The following is a 25,897-nucleotide window of genomic DNA, read 5'->3' as shown; positions in this document are numbered from 1 at the left end:
CATTTCTAGACAGAAAAATCTAGAGCAGCCACAGCTTCAAGAGTCAATGTAAATAGCCTGGAGCACTAAGGAAGATGGGAGGTATGCTGGGCCAACCTAAGCACACAGGCTGATGGGATGGAGCCAGGACCAGAGGGGATGGGGTCGTGGGAAAGGGATACAGCTGGCTCAGCCACACGAGCCATTTGGTAGATGGACCAAAGCAGAAAATCACAGGGACACGACATTCTCAGAGTGGAGATGGTGTCAGCAAGTGGAGCACTGACAGCAAAGAGAAACGCAGGTGAATGATGCCAGCAAGACCCCAAGTGGTGGCTGAAGGATGCCAGGAGCAGAACACAGGGAGAGGACCAGCAAGATCCCCTGTAGGCTAGGGGGTTGGGAGGCAGCAGCTGAAGACAGATGAGACCTGGAATTCCAGGGAGGGATACTGAGGCAGAAATTCAGGGGTATGAATAGTAAGAGCTACATACGCATACTTACTGCATGCTAAGTGCTTTAAACTCTTATTTCACTTAATTCTTCCAAATACCTTGTGAAGGAGAACTTTTACCATCTCCATTTTTGAGATGAAGAAATTAAGGTTGACAGAAGATTTGTGATTTGCTCAAAGTTGCACAGCTAGTGTATTAGTCAGCTTGGGCTGTTGTAACAGAATACCACAGACTGGGTGATGTAAAGAAAAGAAATTTATTTTTCTCAGTCTTCTGGAGTCTCAAAGTCCAAGATCAAGGTGCTGGCAAGGTTGATTTCTGGTGAAGCCTCTTTTCCTGGCTTGCAGATTGTTGCCTTCCTGCTGTGTCCTCACATGGCCTTTAATTCGGTACACATGCAGAGAGAGCAATCTCTGGTTTATCTTCCTCATCTTATGAAGACACAGTCTTATCAGGTGAGGGCCCCACCCTATGACTTCATTTAACCTTAATTACCTTCTTAGAGGCCCCATCTCCAAATACAGTCACACTGAGAGTTAGGGCTTCAACACTGAATTTGGGGGTGGGGGGAGAGTGGGGGAAGGACACAATTCAGCCCAGCTAGTTAGTAGCAAATACAAACAGTATGGCTCCAGAGCCTAATACTCTTTCTGTATTTTTATATTTTATTGAGGTATAACTTAAAGATTATAGTTCAATGAGTTTTGAAAAAATGTGTACATTCATATGCCCCACATTCCTAGCAAGAACTCTACTGTACATCTTAACCATTACACTCTACCAGACTATTTTATGACAGGAGGTGTTGCTACTGGTAGATTTCATGGCAGCCAGGAGTCATCCCTGGCACTGAAGACACAAGGTCCACAAGCAGCAAGACTTGATTCTGAACTCCCTTCCACACACATCCACATGGGACTCCCTGCCTGGGCTAGCCCTCACCCTCTGCTGCTCTGCTCTGGATTCCAGGAGATTGACCCTTGGCGAGCCATGTTTCCCAGGCTATTTCTCCCCCTCCCTCTCTGTATAGGGCAGCGTCTCTGGCATCTCCTCTGTGGCTCCAACTCCCACCAGACAGTCCCACAGTGGTTTTCTACCAGATGACCCTCGTGCCTCCTGCACTTTGGTAAAAAAGCACTTCTTCCCCGTTGAGTTCCAGTTCAGAAGTATCAGTGGCTTCCTGCTGTTGCTATTCTTTTGAGTTATCTCACCATCCATTGTTCGGCTTCTCAGCTCTTCCATCTCCTGTATAAACAGTTACCTGCATTTCATTCCCCCAATTCAAATACTCAGCACGGTTTCTCTTTTCCTGGTAACACTTTTATAGTACACTGCTATAGTTCCTACTTGTCAGGACTGGCTCAGAAACTGGGGCAGTTCTAGGCATTGGATGGAGCCCATGCACAGAGGCTGGAAGGTGGAGGACTCATCAGCAGAGATTTCTCCAAGAGGATACCAGAGACTGTATTTTTTTTTTTAAATATTTATTTATTATGGCTGTGTTGGGTCTTCGTTTCTGCGCGAGGGCCTTCTTCTAGTTGTGGCAAGCGGGGGCCACTCTTCATCATGGTGTGCAGGCCTCTCACTATCGCAGCCTCTCTTGTTGTGGAGCACAGGCTCCAGACGCACAGGCTCAGTAATTGTGGCTCACGGGCCCAGCTGCTCCGCGGCACGCGGGATCCTCCCAGACCAGGGCTCGAACCCATGTCCCCTGCATTGGCAGGCGGATTCTCAACCACTGCGCCACCAGGGAAGCCCCCAGAGACTGTATTTTTGTTCTCTACTTGTTGACATCTTGTTGGTCTATCTTGTTAGCAAATTAGCACTTCCCTCCAACACATTTCTTGCCCACGGCTCACCTGTTTTTCAGGTGGACCTTTGCAAGCCGTCAAGACTAGAGATGCTTTTATCACATGGTTCTTCAGCTACTGTCATGACACTAAGCTACTAATTGGATTTGTCAAACTGTCACATATTTTCCAAAAAAAAAAAGTGCTTGTCTCTATGAAGTGGTTGGGGAGAAAACAGTGACTTCGGAGTGCAAAATGGGATACTCCAACATCGAGAAGCCTTCAACAGCCTGTGGGTATCCCCTGGGATCCTGCCAACCAGCTGAGGTGTGGGGAAGGAAGCCTTTGCAGAGGCTTAAGAGAGGCAAAATGCCTGGTCAGCTCTAGTTCCAGTTTATACAGCAGGCTCTGGCTAACTGTAAAATCCATACTGAGTAGATCCCCAGGACTACCGCAGAAGGACCCCTAGCTCTAGTTTGGCTGACAAACTAAGTCTTGGCTTTCAAGAGCCTTTGGCTTTAGGAGGGAAAACCAGGAGGCAGACTGCACCCACTGGCTCACGGCCCTGCACCCAGGGACTTCTCCAGAGCTGCAGCAGTTCTGAGGCTGACCCCACCTCACCGACAGGCTGACGGCCTGCCCTGAGGGCAGGAGGAGCAGCCCCGCTGGCAGGGGCTGAAAGGCAAGCAGACAGCTCCCACTGCTCCTCCACTCTCTCTACGTGATAAATCACTTCAGCCGGAAGTGTCGCAAAAGGACCCGGCAGCTAATGGGAGAAATGTAACCCAGAAAAAGAAACAAGGGAAGAAAGAATCCTGGTAGTCACAGAGCTTTTCATCTGAACCACAGAACAGGCTCTCGCTTTCTGTGGGAACAATAATATCACAGTCCCGCACTATATTAGCTCCTCAAACAAAAGCAGCTCCCTAGAATGTAACTCATCGGGGCTTCTAAGCTGGATTTAGTTTTCACTGGGTAAAGGCACAGGTTAAAATGAAAGACCCTTAAGAAAATCAGAGGTAAATAAGCTTGCTATCCAAACAAGGAAAACACAGGCTGCAGGGCAGCTCCGCCCTGCAGTCAATTCAACACCTGGCAAACACACAGCATGGTCTCCGCCCAAGCTGGACTTTTCCCACAGTGGGCTGGCAGCTTCAGAGGTCCAGCAGAATGCCAGGGCTGTCTCTCCGACCTGGGAAAATATGGTGAGAAGGAAGGGCTGGAACAGATACCTCGTTCCGAAGGAAACGCACAACAGCTAAAAGTTATTATAAGAGAAGGACCTCAGAGCAGGCGGCTGGAGTTATTTTCAGGGTAAAGAAATATTCTTTGTGGAGAAGTGTTTAGGGAAAAAACACAAATAGTGCATGAATATCACATTATAGGAACAAAATGTTCTCTCTACAATAAAGAGCTGGTGTGGAATCAGTTGTTTTGACATCACCTAAGGCCAGTGCATGCCACCTCAGCAGCAGGTGTGTGGCTCAGTACCCCATCTTAGCATTCTTCATCCTTCCCTTCCCCATGTCACCTAGCTCCTGCTTCAGCAACCCCTTCCTCCAAAGGCCTCCAGGACTCGCAGAACTCCCTGAGAAGAGTGTTCCTTTAAATTATTCACAGTGCAGTGCTACTGACTTCCTATCCTCCCCTTCCCAGAAGAATCTGCTATGTCAGAATCCAGTGAAAATGAGCAATGCGTGGAACAAACAATGAATCACTCCCTGGAAAATTTCAGGAACTTGTAGAGATTTCACACGGGGAGGAATGTCTCTTACCCATGTCCTAAATGATACTACGTATAAATATACTATAAACTTGACCTCTTTTACAGTATGAATTCCTGTTATACGGGTATGAGAACATTATTTTTAAGATACTGACTTTCAAAAGTTGAGATCACTACTTTCAATCAAAATAGCCATGGACCCAGCAATCCCACTACTGGGCATATACCCAGAGAAAACCATAATTCGAAAAGACACAGGCACCCCAATGTTCACTGCAGCACTACTTACAATAGCCAGGTCATGGAAGCAACCTAAATGCCCATCGACAGACGAATGGATAAAGAAGATGTGGTACATATGTACAACGGAATATCACTCAGCCATAAAAAGGAACGAAATTGGGTCATTTGTAGAGATGTGGATGCATCTAGAGACTGTCATACAGAGTGAAGTAAGTCAGAAAGAGAAAAACAAATATTGTATATTAACGCATATATGTGGAACCTAGAAAAATGGTACAGATGAACCGGTCTGCAGGGCAGAAATAGAGACACAGATGTAGAGAACAAACGTATGGACACCAAGGGGGGAAAGTAGGGGGGTGGGGGGATGAATTGGGAGATCGGGATTGACATGTATACACACTAATATGTATAAAATAGATAACTAATAAGAACCTGCTGTATAAAAAAATAAATTCAAAAATTAAGAAAAAAATTAAAAAAAAAAAAAAGAGCCATGGGTCTAAAGGCCAGCAGAAAAATATTTGTGAATTTATTTCCAACTTGTGTTCTCTTCCTCGTGTGTGAACTTTTAGATCAATAAAGGTATGGTAAAGTGTTTTCAATAACCAAAAAATCCTTTCTAAAATCCTGTTTAATCTTGTCATACTTCTTTTCTACCAGCTCACAAAAATATTCTGGAAGTGTTTTATCCACATTATACTCTGGTCCTGGTAGGGGTAAAACACAATGGTTGACAGGTCTATGTCCATATTTACAATTGTTAGGGATTCCTGCTGTAATATCAACATTCTCAGTCCTGACTACGGTAGACTATTGCTAGAGACAGACACAATAATCCCCCTCAACTGCATGCTCTTTTTCAATGTGACTCTGCTACTCCTTCCATCAATAAGTGGAGTCTATTTCCTTTCCCTTTGAATCTGGGCTGGCTTTGTGACTTGCTTGACTCACAGAATTTGGCAGAAGGGACTCAGTGTGATTTCTAGGCATCCTCGTGGAGCCCCAAGCCTCCATGTAAGGAAGTCCAAGCTGTACTGCTAGACAGAGTCTCTTAGAGGAGCCCCATGGTGCCCAGCTGACAGCCATCCCCAGACATGTGAGTGAGGCCATGTTGCATCCTCCAGCCCGAGTCATGACCAGCCAACACATGTAGAGCAGGGGCAAGGCTTTTCCACTGAGTCCTACTCAAATTGCAGGTCTACAGAATCCTAAGCAAATTTCTGCTTTAAGCTACTGTGTTTTGGGGTAATTTGTTACCTACCAGTAGATAACCAAAATACTGACCTTATACAAAAATGACTGAATTGTGTACAGCTACCCAGATCTGGTACATCAGAGATGAAATACTTGGCCTCAGAAAGCATAATCTGTCTCAGTACAAAAATGTAAATGATCAAAGTCCAAATTATGCTCCAAATCAGAGACCACTCTCCCAATATCCATGCTCCCCTTCTTCTATGGCAGTGGCCCTCAAAGTGTGGTTCTGGACCAGCAGTATCAACACATGAGAACTTGTTAGAAATGCAGATTCTTGGCCTCCTTCTGAAAGAGAAATTCTGGGGGTGGGGCTCAGCAAGCTGTATTTCAACAAGTCTTACAGGTGAGTCTGATGCATGCTGAAGTTTGAGAACCATTGTTCTATGGCAATTGGTATTAACTTAACTGGTATACCTGGCCACCTGGATAAAGACTAGGTAAGGAGGCTAGGTAAGGCCACAACTAAGTTCTGACCAGCAAAAAGTAAGCAGAAATGGGAAAGTGGGTGTTCCCTTCTCTGCCTCTTTCACCTTCATGCTAGTTGGAATTCAGATATGATGGCTGGAGCCCTGGAAAATGTCTTACATCATGAGGTGATCCTGGGAAATGAATCCATGTACAGCAGAGAAACAATATGGAAGGAGCCCAGGACCCTGATACTATGGAGCTGCCACATTAGTTCTAGACTGATTCCCTGACTTCCTGAACATGAGAGAGAAATTCCTATCTTAAGCTTCTGTTTTTAAAGTTTTCTGTGCCTCACAGTTAAATCTGATCCTAACTAATATATAATTCGAATAAAGTAGTCCCCCTTCCCCTCACCAGCTGAGATATTCTTCAATATAAGAATATTTTTTCTTCACTTGTCACAAGTTATTCTTTAGATTGTTCAATTTTTTAGTTGCCTATTAGCTGTCTCCTTATTTGACTAGAAGCTCCATGAGGGCAGTTTTGCTTTGTTCATCATTGAATCCCCAGCATCCAACACACTTCTACCCTCACAACAGGGACCTGGTGAATATTTACTGAATCAAATGGACAGATGAAAGGATGGATGTAGGAAAACCACATTTTTTCCAGAGTCTTTAAGCACTGATAAAATGACCAAGCCTCAAATAATCTTTCTTTTACGTCCAGCAAAACTATCTCCCCACCACATCCTACTTCTGTTCCACAATGTAATCTAAATATGAAGGAACAATAACAATAACTAACACTTTTACATACGTTAAAATGTACCAAAGACAAATTCCAATAGAGGAGCATCCTACAATATACCTGGCCAGTACTCCTCAAACCTGTCAAAATCATCAAAAACAGGAAAGTCTGAGAAACTGTCACAGGGAACGTAAGAAGACACGACCAGTAAATGTGACCTAGTATCCTAGATGGGATCCTGGAACAGAAAAGGACATTAGGTAGAGACTAAGGAAATCTGAATAAACTACAGACTTTAATTAATAATAAGATGTCAGTATTGGCTCAATAATTGTAACAAATATACCACACTAATGTAAGATGTTAATAATAGGGAAACCAGGCTTGGGATGGGGTGAGGGGAGGAGATGTAGGTATATATTCTCTGTACTCTCTGCTCACTCCTGTAAATCTAAACTGTTCTAAAAAATAAAGTCTATTAATAAAAGAAATATGCCAAAGACTTACATATATTAACTCTTATTACGTATATTAGTTCTCATGAAGACTCAGATGGGAAGTATGATGAGCCCTATTTTACAGATACAAAAGAGTACATTAAGTTCAGTTTCCCCAAGTCCCTAAGGCTTAGAGTATATGTTTCTTCTGCATCAAAATATATTTGATTCAGTCATTCAAATAATGCATATTGATTACTGTGTGCCACCCAGAGACTGAGCTTAGGTGATTCTATGAAGAGTCAAAATTAGGAAGGCAGAAAGGGATTTGTATCTGCCTACTGAAATTTAAAGGGCACAAGCAAACATTTTAAAGCGTGCACAATTCTAAAATGTGTTATATTTACATGCTGACAGCACATATAGTCCTCCAACAGCTAGAAACTGAGCTTGACATCTAATTATCAAGAATAATTATTTAAATATGAAGCTACTAGCTGGCATAAATTTTTAAGAACACGTAAGTCATACATCAGAAATTACAAAGCTGACTGAGAGTGAATTTGTATCTTATCCCATGTACCAAAATAGCTAAGGCTCTATCTCTGAGGACAATCCCTGGTCTATGCTGAAAGAACACCTCAAATGAGTAAAATCTCTATGTCATTGCATTCCTTTCTAAAGACTGTAAACTTCCTTAACTACTATTTTGGTTAGCAGAACCTTAACATTTTCATTACTGATTACTCTGTTGATCAAAACAAAGATTTGGCACCTCGATTGATCTAATTCCTGACCCATGTAGTCTGACCATGAAATGTTACCCATGCTCACTATGATAACGTGGTACGCCGAGATGAAAATAAGCTTTGTTGAAATTTTTTTGCAAAATATATTACCTATGGGGATTGACTTTCATGCCCAGAACTGTAATCAACAGGTAGAGTCCAATCTAAATATCCACCTGAAACAACACCTAAGGGAGTATTTTGCATCTGTAACTTCATTGCTTCTCATGATTCCTTTAGCTGCCTCACTGTATTATCCTTAAAAGTTCAGCTGAGGCATTAGGTCCTTCACAAAGTTTTAGCCTGCTCATTGTGGGCCATGGCACCTTGCATGGACCTCAGTCATAGGATTTATCACCATTCAGTAAAATTCAACAAGTATTGAATGAATGCAGATGAGGTACCATTCTGAGCATCTGGGAAACATCAGTGAACAAATCAAAGTTGCCTACCCTTGTGAGGAAAAATAGATGATAAATAAACTATAATATGTAAGTAAATTTTATAGTATGTTATAATGATAAGTGCTATGGAAAAAGAAAACATGGAGTGGGTTAAGGGGGCTGGGGTGGACCAGGGTACAGAGGAAGGTTTGGGTTATAGTATTCATTAGGGTGGCAAGGTAGGCTTCTGTGAGAACAGGAGATTTGAGCAAAGACTCAAAGGAAGTGAGGGAATTATCTCTGTAGATCCCAAAAGAGGAGGCTTCCAGGTAGTGGAAAGAATTAGAGCAAAGACCCTCAGGCAGCAATATGCTTGGTGAGTTTGAGAAAAAGCCTGGAGGCCAATGAGTCTGGAGCAAAATGCCCCAGAAGGGAGTAGGAGGGGAAGAGAGAAATGAAGCAGGGAGCATCAATCATGGGGGTTTGGGGGCCGTTACAAACACTGGCTTTTACTCTATGTGAAACGGTGAGCTATTGCTGGGTTTTGAGTAGTGGAGAGACATGATGTGACTTATTTTGCAAGATTCATTCAGGCCATTATGTGGAGAATAAAATTGTAGTGGAGCCAAGACAGAAGCAGAAAAACCTATTAGGAGGTAATTATAAGTGAGAGAGGACGATGTCCCAGGCCAGAGAAGTAATGTAGAGAGGGGCAGATGAGAGCCAGTTTGGATTTAGCATCATGGTAACATAGATGTGGGGTGTAACAAACAGAGGAGAGCCAAAGATGACTCCAGGGATTTTGTCCTGAGCAACTACTACAAAGAGGTGTCATGAACTAATGTGGGAAGACCATGCTTCCATGGAATTCACGAAAGAATATGAATTTGGTTGTTATCTGAAAATGTGCTATTGACACTTTCTGGTAAGACGGAATAAGCACAAGAAGAGTGGGTGTCAGTGGTTTGAAAGAAAATCTGGGATTCAGCAGAGGGGCACATTTTAGAAGTGCTCCATTTCAAATTCCCAGTACTTGATATCACAGACAACACTGTGAGGAAAAACACAGAAATTAGTGTCTCTGAGTCTTAAAGTGATTCTGAAGAATTAGACTCTGAACATGAAAAAGTTCTAGAAATACCTCAAATAATTTGTTTACATTCACCTTTTCATGTATGACCTGAGAATAAAACATTATTTTAAAAATCCATCTAGATAGACCTAAATTTTCAAGAAATAGAAAATAATTTTGGTGATAAGAAATCACCATGTAATAGTTTAACGGGCAGTGTTTTTCTTAGTGACACAAAATATATCTTTTAATTGGATACAATGAAATATTATGGTAAAAATAACTAATACTTACTAGCCACAATGAGCCAGCGACAGTGCTAAGTGCTATACATGGAAATTTTTATTTCACTCTCACAACAATCCTATGAAGTAGCTACCAATTTCCCCCCGTTTAAGAGAAAGCTCAAAATAGTGAAGAAAACTTACGTGTCTTCTGTATGGCCCATATGATCTTTGTGCTTTGCTGTTTTTTTCCCCTTAGAAAAAAAATTATCAGCCTCTTATTTAATAATTCCTCACCTTTAAGAATTTTAAGAATGAAATCTTTAGCATGGGTCTCCCACACATGCTCCATATGTTACCCCAAGCGTGGCTGCTCTCTCTGCTGCACATAGACCTCTAATTCCAGTCTTTTGTGTCCTGGGTTTTGGGTTTTGGGTTTTGTTTGGTTCCCTCTGTTCAGGTCAAAAAACAGGCATAGAAGGAGGTGCAGGGCTAAAGGGATGAGTAAAACTTTGTCCCTGGGCTTGAGGCACTTACAGTCTAACGGGTAAGACAATACATGAATGGGTGATTTACTTCCTTTCACGTGCCAGGTGCTCTGCCTCTGTGTGTGCAGCAAGCTCTGACAGTGAAGCTACAACTTAGGGCAAGTCCGAACAGAAAGAAAGAGAGGGTGTTTTCTCAACTCCTTCGGCTTCACGCTGTATTACGGGTAATTCCAATAAACATTCCTGGGCTGCAGTGAGCCACTCAGGGAGTGTTTTGATTATAGCTCTTTCATACCTTGTATCACGTAGGCCACAAGAGCATACGCTGTTTGTTTAACCTTGGACTAAAGATGACAGACTAGGTTATATAAAAGTCCTGAAAATGATTCAGTTTCGGCTTCCCAGAAAAAAATACAAGAAACTCTGACACACAATTACAAAAGCATTCTACTGGTTGGGCTCAAAAACCACAGTTACAAAAACCATTTAGCAATGTACCATAGAATAGATGTTAGTGACATTTACAGAGTATTAGAAAATAATATATTAAACAATAACATTTGCAGATTCATTATATGAATCTACACAGGGTAATTGTACTGGAGGGTAGGGAGTGGGGGGAAAAGGGATGTAGTCCATCCTGGAAAAGGATCTGTCTAGTTAGGGAGACTCTGTGAACCTAGAATAAGAACCAGGGCTGGAAGCACAACTAATTCTAGTAAATTCAATTCCATTTCACTGATGTTTATAACCCTCATTCATAGTTTGAGAATACATGTACTAAGGGATCTCTTAAGAGGATCTCAGAACTGTGACAGTATCTACTCAAACCAGTGGATTAGGATGAAACAAAGTTTTCCTTCCTGATCTACAAATGCAAGACCCTAATGATATAAAATCTGCTTGTGCAAGGAGGCATGAGCAAGTGCATCCTCTAAATTCAGTTGGCAAGAAGGTATTTCCTGGGAAGAAGTAACACTGTAGTTAATGCAGTTTATAGAAACATATACCAAATCACTGTCATTTTTGACAGGTCCCTTAAAAAAAGTGTGTCAAATACTAAAATATAAGAATTTAGCTGACAGGACTAGATTCTTTGCTAAGAGCTGTCTACACAAAGAAGGGACACTGGCAATCATGACACTGAGATTTTTTAAGGGTTCTTATTCTCATCTGCAACCTTGGGATGTATACAGATGAAAAGATTTATTCTCTCCTTCCCCATCATCCTTACATATTCAAACAAGTAACTTCTTTCTAAATTCCTTGTAGAAGGAGGGGGGTAAAAGTCTAGCTGGGAGGAACTTTTTAAAATAGACAGTGTCCCTTCCCCCACTCCATCTTTGGATGCTACTGATGGAAATGTACTGTGTGTGAAAAAGACAGAAAACTTGAGAACCACTCATTAACTATCTGAACACACAAATCAGATACCTTGATGCAGTCTTAGGAGATACAGTAACTCCTACCTCACAAGCTAACCTCCGATAGCCTTTCACTATGCAGAGGTGGGATGCTTCTTAGAGTGTGGTTTGAACCCCTGTATCCTGTACCTGAGTCAGGAGTAGCAATTCCTGTTAGGGTATGAATCAGCTGTGTTGTTTTCCAGTGTCACCAAGACAACATACATGACTGAACCACAACTAACACAGAGATCAGAAAAGTTTTATCAAGGTGAACATCAGCATTAAGATTGATAGAATTAATGACCACTTCATTCTTTTTATCCATGTATTGAAAGAAATGTTACTCTTCTGGAGAAGAAATGTGCTCTGGTACTTCTGAAGTACATCCTATGATAAACTGTATTTTACTTCAGCACAGTAAGCATCAGTTTTTAAGCCCCAAAAGACATTTAGTGTGGATGTTTTCCTTGCTTTCTTTGAATAAGCATCAGGTAGCAAAGGCATAAAGCCTGAAGGGAAAGGATTTAAGAACCTAGTAAGACAGTTAAAAAGGCAAGAGAAACCCTATCTTTTTATGTTATTATTACTAATGCCTTAGATATTTGACTATTAACACTAGTATGAGAGTACTGCAGTCAAAAATGCAGAATTTGGATAGGACTGCAAAAAAGAAAGCTGTTATCCTTAGAAAGCCAAATGTCTCCACCTTCTCGGGGTTACTAATGCTGTTTCCCATGGCTTCTTGGAAAATACCACTGTTTTCTCTGGTTTCTTTCCAGGTGCTTTATTGAGAGAGTAAGATGAAGGAAGAGGAAAATATCATAAACAACTTTATTGTGGAAGGACAGCAAATGCTGACCTCAATATGCTTCTGTTCTTTCTACATAACATTCTCATATTTATAATTGTGGAGGAAGAAGGATGGTCAGAAAATGTGGCATTGGCCATTTGCAGATTGTTCTAACACAATAATTCTCAAATATATTCATCCTCAATCCTTACCTTTATACTCTAAATCAGCGCTTCTAAAACTATCTGTGGTGAAGGCCCAAATTTAAAAATTTCCAATCTACTGCAAACTTTTGTAAATTACAATAGAAATGAGTTACTAGAAAAGTAAATTAAAAAAAAACAAAATATACAAACATAAGCCCCCAAATTTTGTATGATTGATTTCAACAGACACAAAATACTCTGCCAAATTGCTATTAAAGTTTATAAATGCTTATTCTTAACTTCTATACTTACCTTGTGGCAGATGGGTAACAAACTATTCCCAACTACAGTCTGAAAAGAACCATCCTAATCACACACATATCCACAAACACAGGACACATATACATCACAGAAGCACACACAAACACATCAAAGTAAAGCTAAATCTCTATCCATTTAAAAAATAATTCAAATTTATATTAAATTATTATATTACATATTTCTTTAGATCTCACTTCATACAAAAAAAGCCGATGAGAAAACAGCAGTCTCCTACCCCAACTCTGTCTTCCAGTGCCTGCTCAGAGTGGCAGCTATCTAACAATCAAACTTGTCAGAAAAGCTGTTAATGCCAATCTCCCCTCCCCCAGTCTGACCTTCCTCCTGGGCTCTCTTCTTCTCACAGCTGCTGACCTGGGTATTCCCTCTGCCTCCTTCTATGCAGGGGTTCCCTTTGAGAAAGACTGTACTACTGTTTGAAATATTTGCAGCTCCTGCCTTGGGGTCGATTATATCAATATGTGCCCCATTGATGTCAGGCTTGGTTATGACTTGTGAGGTTCCATCTTATGGAAGGATTTTACATTTTTGCCTTGTTAAACTCAGAAGTGACCATGTGACTTGTTTGGCCAACGACATGGGACATTCCAAGGTGGAAGCTTAAGAGATCTATCATCTCTTTTCCCTCTGCCACAAGACTAGCAATTTCCCAGATAAAGGCTGCTCCATCAGGCTGGGTCTCATTATGAAGGTGACAAGGAGCAGAACTACACGATGGACACATTGGGTGAAAAGAAATAAACCTATATTGTAAACCATGGAGAGTTTGGTATTGTTTGTTACTGCATCATAGCCCAAGCTGACAGATAATACTCTTGATTCCTAGATCTTCTTTTTTTGGTTTTACTACCTCATTTTGGTAATGCATATCTTCTAGTAGTTTCCTGAGAAAGTGTTCATGACAAGAAAGATCTAATATGTCTGAAAATAATAGAATACTGAATTTGAAATAATTTTCCCACAGAATCACAAAGCATTAAGACATTGTCTTCTAGTTTCCAATGATGCTGTTGAGAAGACCACTGTTGTTTTTATTTCTAGTCCTTTGTACGTACCTTCATCCCCTGCCAGAGGCTTTTAATGTGTTGTGGTCGTATGCTCCGATATGGGCCTTTTTCAAAAGATTTGAATATCTTTTTCAATCTTAATTCTCATGTTTTTCAAATCCAGGAAAGAATCTTCAATATTTATTCCCTTTAAGATCATCTTTTAAATAAGAATTTAGTTGTATCAAAGTTATACATGCTCAAAGTTTGCAGAGTCAAAGCTCTCTCAATGAATTTTACCCTTCCCCAGAGATAACCACTGTGAATTTTTTTAGCTAATTCTTTGGAATTGACCTCCACGTCTCTACACACGTTTTAATTGTGGTAACTCGATATTTCTGTTGTAGGCATTACTTACTGATTTTCATTATGGAAATGAGGATTTATTCTCCTTCTCTGCAAGCCCACCACATACATGCTTTCACTATATATCATAACTTTAATTAGATTAATAATGAGTATTTACGTTATTGGGACCTTGTATTCTAGTTAGATTTGAGCCATGTGATAACTGTGATTACTTTTCCTCTCCTGCCAAATATTTTGTTTTCCTTGGAGTGAATAATTGTATTGTTCTCTTCATTTACTTAGTTTCCTAAGCACATATCACCAATTCAAAATTCTCTACTACTTGTTTAAATCTCATCTCAATACATTCACACATATCAGACTTTCTGTTTGGTGGTTAGTTGGTTTCTCTCTTTCATGCAGAACAATTTCCTTAAATTCACAGGAGTAACCCCAAATGGAGGTCCTTTCTCCGCATTTCTCAAGATAGAAGGATTGAATATACTTTAGTTAGCAGTTTGTTCGCTGGATTTATAACTTTTAAATATTTGGACAAATGTTCTGTAGGCCTCTCTTTGTACTCTTTTCCCAGGCTCTGCAAATGGGATAAAGCAGGCATGGCCTCTAATTCCTGAACGCTTCTGGATTTCTGTCAGGCAAATTGGCTTCCTTCCCACCGGTATCTCTTCTGCAGGCACTTAGGTATCAGCTTCTCCCACTCTGCCAAGTCAGCTATCCTTCCTCCATCCATCCTGTCTTCTAAGCATGTGCTGAATTCTCTCAACTGCTATTGTCTGCTTTTCTGTTCTTTTTGTCCTTGAGGGCTTGTATAAGTATCTTATTGCTACTGTAACAAATTGCCACAAACCTACTGTCTTAAAAAAACACAAATTTATTATCTTATAGTTCTGGAGATCTGAAGTCCAAAATCAGTCTCAGTGGGCTAAAATCAAGGTGTTGGCCAGGCTGCATTCCTCGAGGAAACTCTAAGGGAGAATCTGTTTCTTGGTCTTTTCTAGTTCCTACAAGCTGTCTGCATTTCTTGGCTAGTGATCCCATCCTCTATCATCAAAGCCAGCAGCTGAGCATCCTCCAGTTCCTCTCTCTCTCTCTCTCTCTCTGACTCTAACTCTCCTGTCTCCCTCTTTCCTTTATAAGCAGCTTTGTGATTACATTGGGCCCACTCACATAATCCAGGATAGTCTTCGCAGCTCAAAATCCTTAACTTAATTACGCCTGCAAAGTCCTTTTTTTCAAGTAAGATAACACATTCATAGGTTCCAGGAATTAAGACATGAGTATTTATGAGAGGACCATTATTCTATCTATCATAAGGATTTATACTTTTCTTCCTCCTTTACTGTAGGGTGCCAGGAATAAGCAAAGCAAAAAGTATGTGTTCAATCACCTTGTTTGATCAGGAGCCCAAGTAGTATGTGTCCTGTTTACAATTCCTGGGATTCTTCTCATATCTTTTTCTCAAATAGATAATAATAATAATAGTATAGGAATAATAATAGAAATAACCAAATATCACTAAAGACCTTAATCCATACATGAGATTAGGACAGGCCCCAGAAATGTTTTCATAAACCCTGAGTGCCACTGTTTGGGAGAGAATTTGGCAGAGTGGAAATGGGAAGAAAATAAGTAAAATTGGAAAACAGAACAAAGGAGTGGGGAAAATTTTTTTGAAGGAGGTGCTTATAAGATTATGAAATATGCTTGTCGCTCAGTAATATGGGTGCTAACCAAAGACTAGTAGACAAGAATCAGAGATAGGAACAGAAAGGCAACACCACATATGAAAAAAAGAAAGCTAAATTTAGAATTGGAAGTTCTAAATTCAAACCCCAATTCTCAAACTTACAGTCTGATCTTGCACAAGTCAATCAGGTATCTTGGTTGTATAGCTGAAGAAGCTGAAACCCAAAGAAATTATCTTAATTTTAATTAGCAGACATATATGAAAGACCTCAGAGAGACATCTGCTACATTGCAGTTGAATGTTAGTTGAATCTGAAGCAGAAAGAGCCACTAATTGAAAACTAGCATTATGGCATAAGAAATGATAACATAAAAACCCAACAGCTGGAAGGCAGACTGAAAGAAAATTATCTTTCGCACTTCTAAAAAGATGGACTAGTCTGGCCATAAGAAAATTCACCTTAATGCATGGGTATGAATGCAGATATTTTATGGAAATATCACTTTTATTCATTAAAAAAACCATTTTATTGAACTCCTCCAACGTGCCAAACGCCACGCTAGGTATTAAGGATATAGCAGTGAATAAGGCAGATGCAATCTCTGCCCTCACCGAAGTTACAATCTAGCAGGGAACTAGAAAATTAAACAAATAATGACAAGTAGTGTGATAGTTTTTTTTTTTTTAATTTTTTTCCTCCAGATTTATTTGTTACTTTTTTTTTTTTTTTTTTGGCCATGCCATGTGGCATGCAGGATCTTAGTTCCCTGACCAGGTATCGAACCCTTGCCCCCTACATTGGGAGCACGGAGTCCTAACCACTGGACCGCCAGGGAAGTGCCAACATTTTTATTTTTTTAATTTATTTTTTTGGCTGCGCTGCACAGCATGTGAGATCTTAGTTCCCTGACCAGGCATTGAACCCTTGCCCCGTGCAGTGGAAGCACGGAGTCTTAACCACTGGACTGCCAGGGAAGTCCCAAGTGTGATGGGTGCTTTGACAGAAACAAAAACATGGAATTCAGGCACCTAAATCAGACTAGAGTGTTGGTTTGGGGTAGGGAGTTAGGTAGGGTACTCAGAGTTCATGACACGCCCTTCAGAGCTCAGCTAAAGACTAGGAATTAGTGAAGCAAAAGTGAAAGGGGGTGGTTAGGCAGAGGGTTTCAAGGAGCCTACTTCTTCGCCTAGGAAGAGTAACAAGGTATCGTGGAAGCTTTTTAGCCTAATTCTTGTGTCATGCATGAAAATGGTGATAGAACTGATATGAGAAGAAAGTGCTTGGGTTACAATGATGCTTTCAGAATGACAGACTCACATCGATGGAATTATAATTTGCTTTCTTCTCAAAGCAAATTCCCTCTCCCACTTTTCATTCTACAACCAGGCAGTGGAGCACACTGGCTAAGAGCGCAGGCTCTGGAGCCAGGCTGCCTGTCTGGGTTCACATTCTGACTCTGCCACTTGCTAGCTCTAAGACCTTGGAGACGTTTATTTCATCACCCCTCCATGCTTCAGCTTACTCATCTATAAAATGTTCCTAATATTAATATTTTCCTCATTGAGTTATTATGGGGATTAAGTTAGTTAATAAATCAAGAGTGTTCAAAACAGTGCCTGGCACAAAGAACTCAATAAATCTTCACTTGTTGCTGCTACCAGTTTTATTTGCCAACCACTGGCCTTTTGTAATTTCCAGGAGGATAAGAGGCCATCTGACTTTGTTTACATGGCACTGCTTTCAGTCACAAGGAAGAAAGAATGCAGCAGTACTAGTAGCTAACCACCTGGTCCTCAGAATAGAAATAAGAAGCAACCAGAATCTTCCTGATCAGTTCTGACTCTGAGACATGGGAAGACCAGAAAGCTTCAAAGAGGTCTTCATCTCTTTCAAGTTGTATGGAACTGAGACAGAGATGGCAGAGAGCGTGGCCATGAAGAAATCAGGCCCCACAAGAAGGCAAAACTTTGGTGGGCCCACCATGATTCAGGCTGCAATACAGAAACAATATTTATAGATGCATACAGAGATGATCAAACTGAGAGAGACCTGTTTACGCAAACCAATGCCAGGAGATTAAGTCCAGAATTTCAATTTCATTCACGCAACAAACATTTGAGTGCCAGCTATGTACAAGACACTGTTCTAGGTGTTAAGAATATAGCAGTGAAAAAAGAGACAAAAGTACCTGCAAACACAATAAATGAGCTAAGTATATAACATACCAGAAAGTGACAGGTGCTATGGAGAAAAATTAAGTAGCAAAAGGAGATAGGGAGAGCAAAAGAGCAAAGAGAGAGGTGGGGTGCAGGGTGAACAATTTTCATCAGGGTAGTAAGGGAAGGCCTCACAGAAATGGGGACGTTTGAGCAAAGACCTGAGGAGATGAGGAGGACATGGAAACATCTGGAAAGAGCATCCCGAGCAGAGAGAACAGCAAATGCAAAGTCCCTGAGGTGAACGGGTCCAAAGTGTTTGAGGAACAGCAAGATGGTCAACAGGCCTCTGAACAGAGAAAGGTAGGGGAGGAAGAGCAGAAAGTAAAATCAGAGAGGAAATGGGGTCTTGTAGGCCTAACTGTAAGAATCACAGCTTTTTCTGAGTGAGATGGGGAGCTACTGGATAGTTTTGAACAGAATCATGGTGTGGTCAGCTTTAAAGTTTAAAAGGATCACTCTGGCTGCTGGGCTGAGAAAAGAATGAAGGTTAAGGGTGGCTGATGTAGCATCCTAACCAAAGGTAACAGTGGCTTGGACCAAGGTGGTATCAGTGGAGATGGGAAGAGCGGTCACATATTTTGAAGAGATAGCAACAGGATTTGATGACGGATTGGATGTGGGTTGTAAAAGAGCTGCTGAGTCACCCTCAGCAATGGGAATGATGGAGGTGCCATTAACTGAGATAGAGAAGGTTGTAGGCAGAGGTTTTTGAGGGGAGGAGAGATCAGGAGTTTGGTTTTGGGTTTAATAAAATGGAGAGGTCTATTAAATACCCAAGTAGAGATGCGGAGTTTCCTGGATATACAAGGCTGAATCTGAGACTAGGGAGTTGTGAGCATATTTATCATATCCAATGCTGTAAGACTGAATGAGACACTGAGGGAGAAAGTATAGTAACAGAAGAGGTCCAAGGACAGAGACCTGGGACACTCCAATATTGAGAGGTCAGTGAGCAAAGGAGATTGAGAACAATGACCAGTAGTGCACGATGAAAATCAGGAGAGTGAAGTGCCCTGTAACACTGAAGAAACAAGCGTAACAAGTGAAGAAAGTGTTACAGGGAGGAGGCTGTGATCAACTGTGTCAAGTGCTGCTAAGTGAGACCACTGAGAACAGGGCATTCGATTTAGAAATGTGGAGAGCAGTTTTGGTGGAATGCTGAGGGCAAGAGCTAGCTGGAGTGGATTTAACAGAAAATGAGAGAAAAGGAATTGGGACAGTAAATATATAACTCTTTCAGAGATACTGTAAAGAGAGCAAAAAAAAAAAAAAGGGACAGTAGCTAGAGGACAAAGTAGAAATGGAGAGTTTTGTTGTTGCTGTGTTGAAGATTAATTTTAAGAAGCAACATATTAATTTACATAGGGAACTATAACTGGTAAACAGAACAGAAATAGATGTAACAGATCAGTGCTTTCTCCTCTCTGTTGGAAAACTATTTGGAAAGTACAATTACAGTCACAGGATTACTTCAGGTGTGCTGACAACAGCTCCACCTTGCGCTCTTTCCAATTATGAAGACTCTCAAGCATCCATCTACACTGCAGGGGAAGAACTGCTAAGTAGATCAGATGTTTGAATCACCTGGGAAAGGTACCGCTCACTTGACCAGTGCTGGAAAAACTCTAACCCATTCATTCTTTCTTTCATTCAAGAAACATTACTGAGCACCTATTATATGTCAGTTACTAGGGATGCAAGTTCAACAAAACACAACTTTGCCTTTAGAGAGCTCATGGTTCAATAAAGGATGCAGACAAACAAATGAATAGTTCCCATGTAACGTTAAAAGAGGTATGAGTACGTATAAGGGACAAAAGTTGAATTAAATAGTTAACTGTTTAGTATGGGGACATTTGGGTCATTCCTTTTTTTTTTTTTTTTTTGCTCTTATAGATAGAGGGGTGTTTGGGATTTCAATTGTTCCTAGGAATTCTTATTGATAACTGTTACATCAAGATTATAGGAAATCTTACCAAATAAGAAGGAAAACTATTATATTCCTGCTCATTACAAAAGCAACCAAGAAAATAAATCTGAACAGTATGAACCACCTGAACACAGGCAAGTTGGGAATTCATTCAACAAACATATATTGAGCACCTATTATATGTCAGGGCATGGTTCATACTCAAGTGTTTGAGATACATCAGTGAACAAAACAAAGATAATGCTTTTTAGAACGTGTATTTTAGCAGGGGAGCCAGTCAACAATAAACATAAATAGTAGTAAAACAGGGCTTCCCTGGTGGCTCAGTGGTTAAGAATCCGCCTGCCAATGCAGGGGACACGGGTTCGAGCCCTGGTCCAGGAAGATCCCACATGCCGCGGAGCAACTAAGCCTATGAGCCACAACTACTGAGCCTGAGCTCTAGAGCCCGTGAGCCACAAATACTGAGCCCACGCACCACAACTACTGAAGCCCATGTGCCTAGAGCCCATGCTCCACAACAAGAGAAGCCACTGCAATGAGAAGCCCACGCACCACACGAAGAGCAGCCCCCGCTTGCCGCAGCTAGAGAAAGCCCGCGCGCAGCAACGAAGACCCATTGTAGCCAAAAAATAAATAATTTATTTTTTAAAAAAAACAAAAGTAGTAAAACAGACAGTATATTTGAAGGTAATAAGTGCCATAGGAAAAAATAGGGGTGATTGAGGTGGGTGTCAAATTGTAATCTTAAATACTATTGTCAAGGCCTCAGTGAGAAAGTGACATTTCAGCAAAGACCTGAAGGAGGTGAGGGAGTTAGCTCTCTTGATATTTGGAAGAAGAGCATTTTAAGCACTGAAACAGCCCCCAGGTGCTAAGGCAGAAGAGTGACTGGTGTACGGCAATGGAAGAAGTAGGGGAAGTTCTTAAGAAGCAATTGCAGTAATCTAGGTAAGAGATGAAAGTATTATAGATCCAGCTCACTTGCAGTGTAGGTGGGAAGTAGTCAGTTTTTGGATATATTTTGAAGGTACAGCCAATAAAATTTCCTACGGGAATAGATGTGGGATGTGAGAGAAAGGAAGGTATTAAGAATCATTCCAAGACTTCTAACCTCAGCAATTAAGATGGGAAAGACTGCGGGCGCAGATGTGAGGGGGAAAATCAGTTCAGTTTCGGACATACTGAGTTTGAGATGTCTATTAGACACCTCTGTATCACCCAGGATCCTCTTGGCCTCCTTGCCTGTAGGGCCTTCTACCACTTATTTTGTCTTCATTGCCATGGCCAACCAACCTCGGGGAGTAACCACCCAATAGTGCTTTGCCTCATGCTCAGGCCACACCTCTCACACAAGGGTCTGTTTGGTGCCCACATGAAACGGAAGTATGTGTATGTTGCAGAGGAGGGTGGTGTTAGCATCCCCTGACTGAATCTTAACCTCCTGTCCTGACTCACTACTTTTCCCTACCCTCATTTCCCCAAGATTGTACTCCCTAATAAGATAAGAGCACAGAAGACTTTGCCTCAGATTCTGCTTTCTGGGAGAACCAAGGCCAAGACAACATCCAAGTGGAGGTGTGAGTAGGCAGTTGTTTAAATGAGTCTGAAGTTTGGGAGAGTGATTTGGGAAGATATAATCTTGAGGGTTGTCAGCATGGGCATTGTATTTACAATCATGATGCTAGATGAGGGCACAAAGGAGTGAAAAGAAAGAGAAATGTCAGAAAGAGGAGAAGTTGAAGATTTTATTCTAGTACCTTTGAGAGCAGAAACAATGTTTTATTTACCACGATAGCCCCAGTTTTGTAGTACATAGCACAAAGTAGGTGCTCAACAGGTATTTTTAGAATAAACAAAATAGATCACCATGGCCTTGGGGTTAGGTAGAAAAACAAATTAAGTCCTGAGAGGTGATGAACTAGAATAGGCAGTGTTCATGGAACTTGAGTTCACAGTGAGGGTGAAAATTAGGTTCAACAGCAGAAGCAAGAGAGAAAAATAACAGGAAAAGGAAGCCGTGGTTAGAAAAAAGCTCTCAGCTACCACTTTCTCCTTGAAGCCTTTTATAATCATCTCTTGAGACCTTCCCCCTTTGCCATCTTATCTATCTTATACTATGTCAACTTATATCCATGTGTTCTTCCCTACTTTCATCTCCCCAATATTGACCCTGTTTTCCAATTGAAAAATTGAGTCAAAAATGGGAGTAGCTTTCAAGTCCCAGAGATAAAAATGGATGCTAAAGCTTGACATTTCTAGTTCATTTCTATGGTTTATGGAGATGCCAGAGCAAATACATGAAATTGGGAGACTACATTTCAAATCTGAAGTATATCCAAAGTGTTTAGTAAAATAACTTGCACTTGAATGACTGGATGATTGAATGAGTGAATGAACAAAGTTAGGTGAAAACAGAGGCCAGGAGAGCATAAGTCAAGGAGAAGGTATGATTTAATAAGTGTTTGAGGCCCACTGGTCTGAGAGTAGGGCACAAGTGAATAGGAGAAGTGGGCCTGCAGTCCCACTAGCACCTAGGAAGCACCTAGGAAGTCAGCAAAGTAACTAAGGCATGAAGAGGTAGGCCCTAAATGAAGATCAGTGTGAACAGAAAGAATGTAAGGAAATTTTTAAATGAAAAATTACCATATTTGGTGAGTGATAAGTATTGGTTATGAGCAAATAATTCTAATATTTTGATATCATGTATAGGGCCAGGGTAAGAAGAGCAGGAAGATGATAAGCTCAATTTTGCAAATGTATTTGACACAAGGGTGAGATATACAAATAAAGCTAGTAATAGGCAACATTTCGACACTTATTACATGTCATTGTGCCAAGTACACTTTCCATGAATGATCTCATTTAATTACCATAGTAACACTATGATGTAGGTGCTATTATCATCTTCTCATTTCACAGATGGGAAAACTGAGGCGGAAGAATGAAAAACACGCCCAAAGTCACACAGCTAGTAAGTGGCTGAACCAGGATTTGAACCCCAAAATATTAAGGAATTTTTCCCAGGACCATAGCGATATTATTTGTTCAGTATTTACTGAGCACCACTACATTCTAGACATTGTGCTGGGGATGGGAGGAGAGAAATTCTGGTGGTGAACAAGATAGACATGGTCCCTACCTGCACAGACCTTACATGGACATTAAACAAATAATTACAAGTATGATGAATCAGAAAAGAAAAGTGTTAAGTTACAGTTAGGCAGGAGGAGTGGGTAACAGAAAAGAATTTCAGGGGAAGGGAATAGCATGTATAAATTCCTTGAGGTGAGAGTTTACAGTAGGGAACAAGAGAAAAGAGTCTGGAAAAAATAAAAAGACTAACATGGCTGGAGTGCAGAGAGCTAGAGGGACTGCTGGGGAGGCTGGGAAGAAGACGAGCCCAGATAATGGAGGGCCTGGCCTTAATGACAAGGACTTAGATTGTGTTCAGTAAGCAAAGGGAAGGACTGAAGGAATTCAAGCAGGGTAGTGACTTGATCAGATTTGTATTTGTTAAAATTTGCTCTGGCTGCAGTATGGCAAATGGATTGGAATGAGCCAAGAGCAGTTTTGTAGGACCTCGATGGTAGTTAGTGCAGAACTTCAAGCAAGAGATGAAGGTAGCTTAGACTAGAGTGGGATGAGAAGCCACAAATCCTATATTTTTAAGGCAGGTCTAGGTGATTCTGATGTGTGTCGGAGGTGTCTTAGGTTTCTGAACTGAGTAGATGGACAGGCTGTACTTTACTGATCCGAGGTCTATGGGAAGAGGCTTTTGGAGGGAATAGGTTGAGTTTGACATCAAGTCATCCAGATGAAAGTGTAGCACAGGCAGTTAGAAACATGCATCTAGAGTTCAAGAGCAAGATCTAGGCTTGAGTTTTGAGCTGGACAGTCTTTGGCAGAGGGTATTTGAAGCTACCGGAAGGGGATGAGACCACCTAGGAAAATGCACATGGTGGGACTCGAGAAGAGGATGAAGCTCTCAACAGGATTCCAATATTTAACAGCTGGCTAAAAGAGGAGAAGCTGGTTGTTGAAGAACCACCAGAGAGGTAAAAGGAAAACAAGAGCAGAGGGCAGAGAATATTTGGATGAGGGTGTGGGCAATGGTGTAAAATGCCAGAACGAGGTCTTGTAAATGAGGCCTGAAGCTTGTCTGTGACAATTCAGAGATGCTTCGGGTGTGTGGTAAGAACAGAAGCTAGACTGGAGAGGGCTGAGGACTGAGACATGAGCGTCCACGGGGTAAGAGACAATCGCGGTTGGAGAGGAATTTAAAGAGACAAATCTTTTCAAAAAATGAGAGACTTCACGATGTTCAAATACTGGACAGAAACGCCGGTAGAGAAGGAAAGGTTGAAAATAACGGAAGCAAAGGGGGACATTCTTCAGCCCAAAGAGAAAGGACGAGGGGGGATATACAGTACCAGGCTAGGGAACTCTTTCCTTTTCAACAGTAAGCCAATATGGGACGGAGCTCAGATTTAGACCCTCTCGGCTTCCTAAAACATGTTTGCTTTAAGGGACGGAAAGTGAATTACAATAGACATAAAAGCCCGGGAGAGGACTGCCGAGTTCAATAAAAAGGATAATGGTAAAGTCGGTATCGTGTCTCGGGTGACCTCTGAAAGGGCAGTTTCAGTAGCTTCGAGGCAACGGAAGTCACACTGCGGGTTCAGAGGCGGAGTGGGTGGTGAAGAAAAGGCTGCAGCGGCTGCAACCCTGTGCTGTAGAAAACGGGCTGTGAAAAGAAACCGACACAGGATGGTGCAAAAAAAAAAAAAAAAAAAAGGCGGGCAGGTGGAAGAGGAAGGTAAGACATTTCGAAAGCGTAGAAGAGCAACCTCGGTCAGGGCAGGTCACGGCTCGGAGGCCGAAGATGTGCCCCCAAGGCCTGGCCGTCCTCGCTGTTGGACTGAACCCCGCCAAGGTGACCGGAGTCCCAGAGCCTCCGTCCCCCGAAATAGAACGGCCCCGCCGTTGGGCGCCAGGTTTCTCAGCGGATTCTCGAAGCAGAGCCGCCCGGCCCGCCCAGAGGGGCGGGAAACCCTCCCCACCGGGGCCAACGACGCCCCCGGGCCGCGCCGGCGCAGCGCCGCGGCCTACCGTCCCAACGTCCAGCCCAGGCCCCAGGCCTCGGGGGCGACCGCAGAGCCGCTGCAGGCCTTCCTCCCCGGCTCGCAGGACTCTCGCACTCAGCCGCGGCCCCGACCCAGTGGCGCGTCTCCCTCGTCCCGGCAGCGTTTGAAAGTTCCCGGGGCTGGCGGCGCTCGGGGACCCAGACCCGGCACGCCGCAGCCGCCCTAGAGCCCGCCGCTTACCGCCGCAAGGGCAGCCCGCGCGGGGGTTTCCATCCAGCCGTCGACACCCCTCGGGAATTCCCCACCCCGCCACACACAAACCCTAACTCTTCCTGCAAATTTCCGCCGCGGGTTTTATCCGTCGATAATTGGCGGGGAGGGGGGGGAGGGGGAGGGCGGACTTGGATCACTCCTCCCCACCCCTGGCCCCAGACCACCTCCGCCTTCCCTCTCCCCGCGGAAGCCCTCCACCGTGCCCGAAGGAACTCGAAGGTCTTCGGCAAGTTCCGCCTCCAGCGCTGGGGGCGGGGCCGCTCGAGCTCCTCCGGGCCGAGCTCGGCTGTTTCCGTGCGCGGCCGCTGCGCACTCGGCACTGGGCGGCGCTGGCTGGCTCCCTGGCTGCGAGTCCTCAGTCGGCGGCGGCTGCTGCTGCCTGTGGCCCGGGCGGCTGGGAGAAGCGGAGTGTTGGTGAGTGACGCGGCGGAGGTGTAGTTTGACGCGGTGTGTTACGTGGGGGAGAGAATAAAACTCCAGCGAGATCCGGGCCGCGAACGAAAGCAGTGACGGAGGAGCTTGTACCACCGGTAAGAGGAGCAGGAGGAGGAGGCAGGAGCCGGAGAGAGCCGGGGGGACGGAGGGGGGACGGGGAGGCGCCGGACACCAGCGCTCGGGGCCTTCCCCTCGCAGGAGGGGCCGTGGTAAAGATGGAGCCTCC

General features: G+C 42.6%; 1 protein-coding gene and 1 long non-coding RNA gene across 5 annotated transcripts in view; one reads left to right on the top strand and one right to left on the bottom strand.

Annotated features, from left to right (window-relative positions):
- The window catches only part of LOC137764777 (uncharacterized), a 61,919-nt gene extending 36,591 nt beyond the window's left edge, over nucleotides 1-25,328 (bottom strand). The window contains exons 1-2 of the long non-coding RNA XR_011074057.1: nucleotides 25,204-25,328; nucleotides 15,889-15,940 (exon numbers count right to left, since the gene is read on the bottom strand). This is a non-coding gene — a long non-coding RNA (uncharacterized lncRNA). The remainder of the gene's footprint in view (nucleotides 1-15,888; nucleotides 15,941-25,203) is intronic.
- A 256-nt stretch (nucleotides 25,329-25,584) lies between these two features.
- Nucleotides 25,585-25,897, top strand: part of CREB1 (cAMP responsive element binding protein 1) — a 56,055-nt gene continuing 55,742 nt past the window's right edge. For 3 of the 4 annotated variants that reach the window (XR_011074127.1, XM_068544590.1, XM_068544592.1), the window contains exon 1: nucleotides 25,591-25,766. The gene's annotated coding sequence lies outside the window, so the exon portion shown is untranslated. Of the gene's footprint in view, nucleotides 25,767-25,897 lie in introns of all 4 variants that reach the window. The other variant, XM_068544591.1, reaches the window with a different exon arrangement.

This window comes from Eschrichtius robustus, chromosome 5, assembly GCF_028021215.1.
Source record: "Eschrichtius robustus isolate mEscRob2 chromosome 5, mEscRob2.pri, whole genome shotgun sequence".
Taxonomy (NCBI): Eukaryota; Metazoa; Chordata; class Mammalia; order Artiodactyla; family Eschrichtiidae; genus Eschrichtius; species Eschrichtius robustus.
Note: the sequence above shows the minus strand (reverse complement) of the source record. Positions and strands in the feature narration are given on the sequence as shown.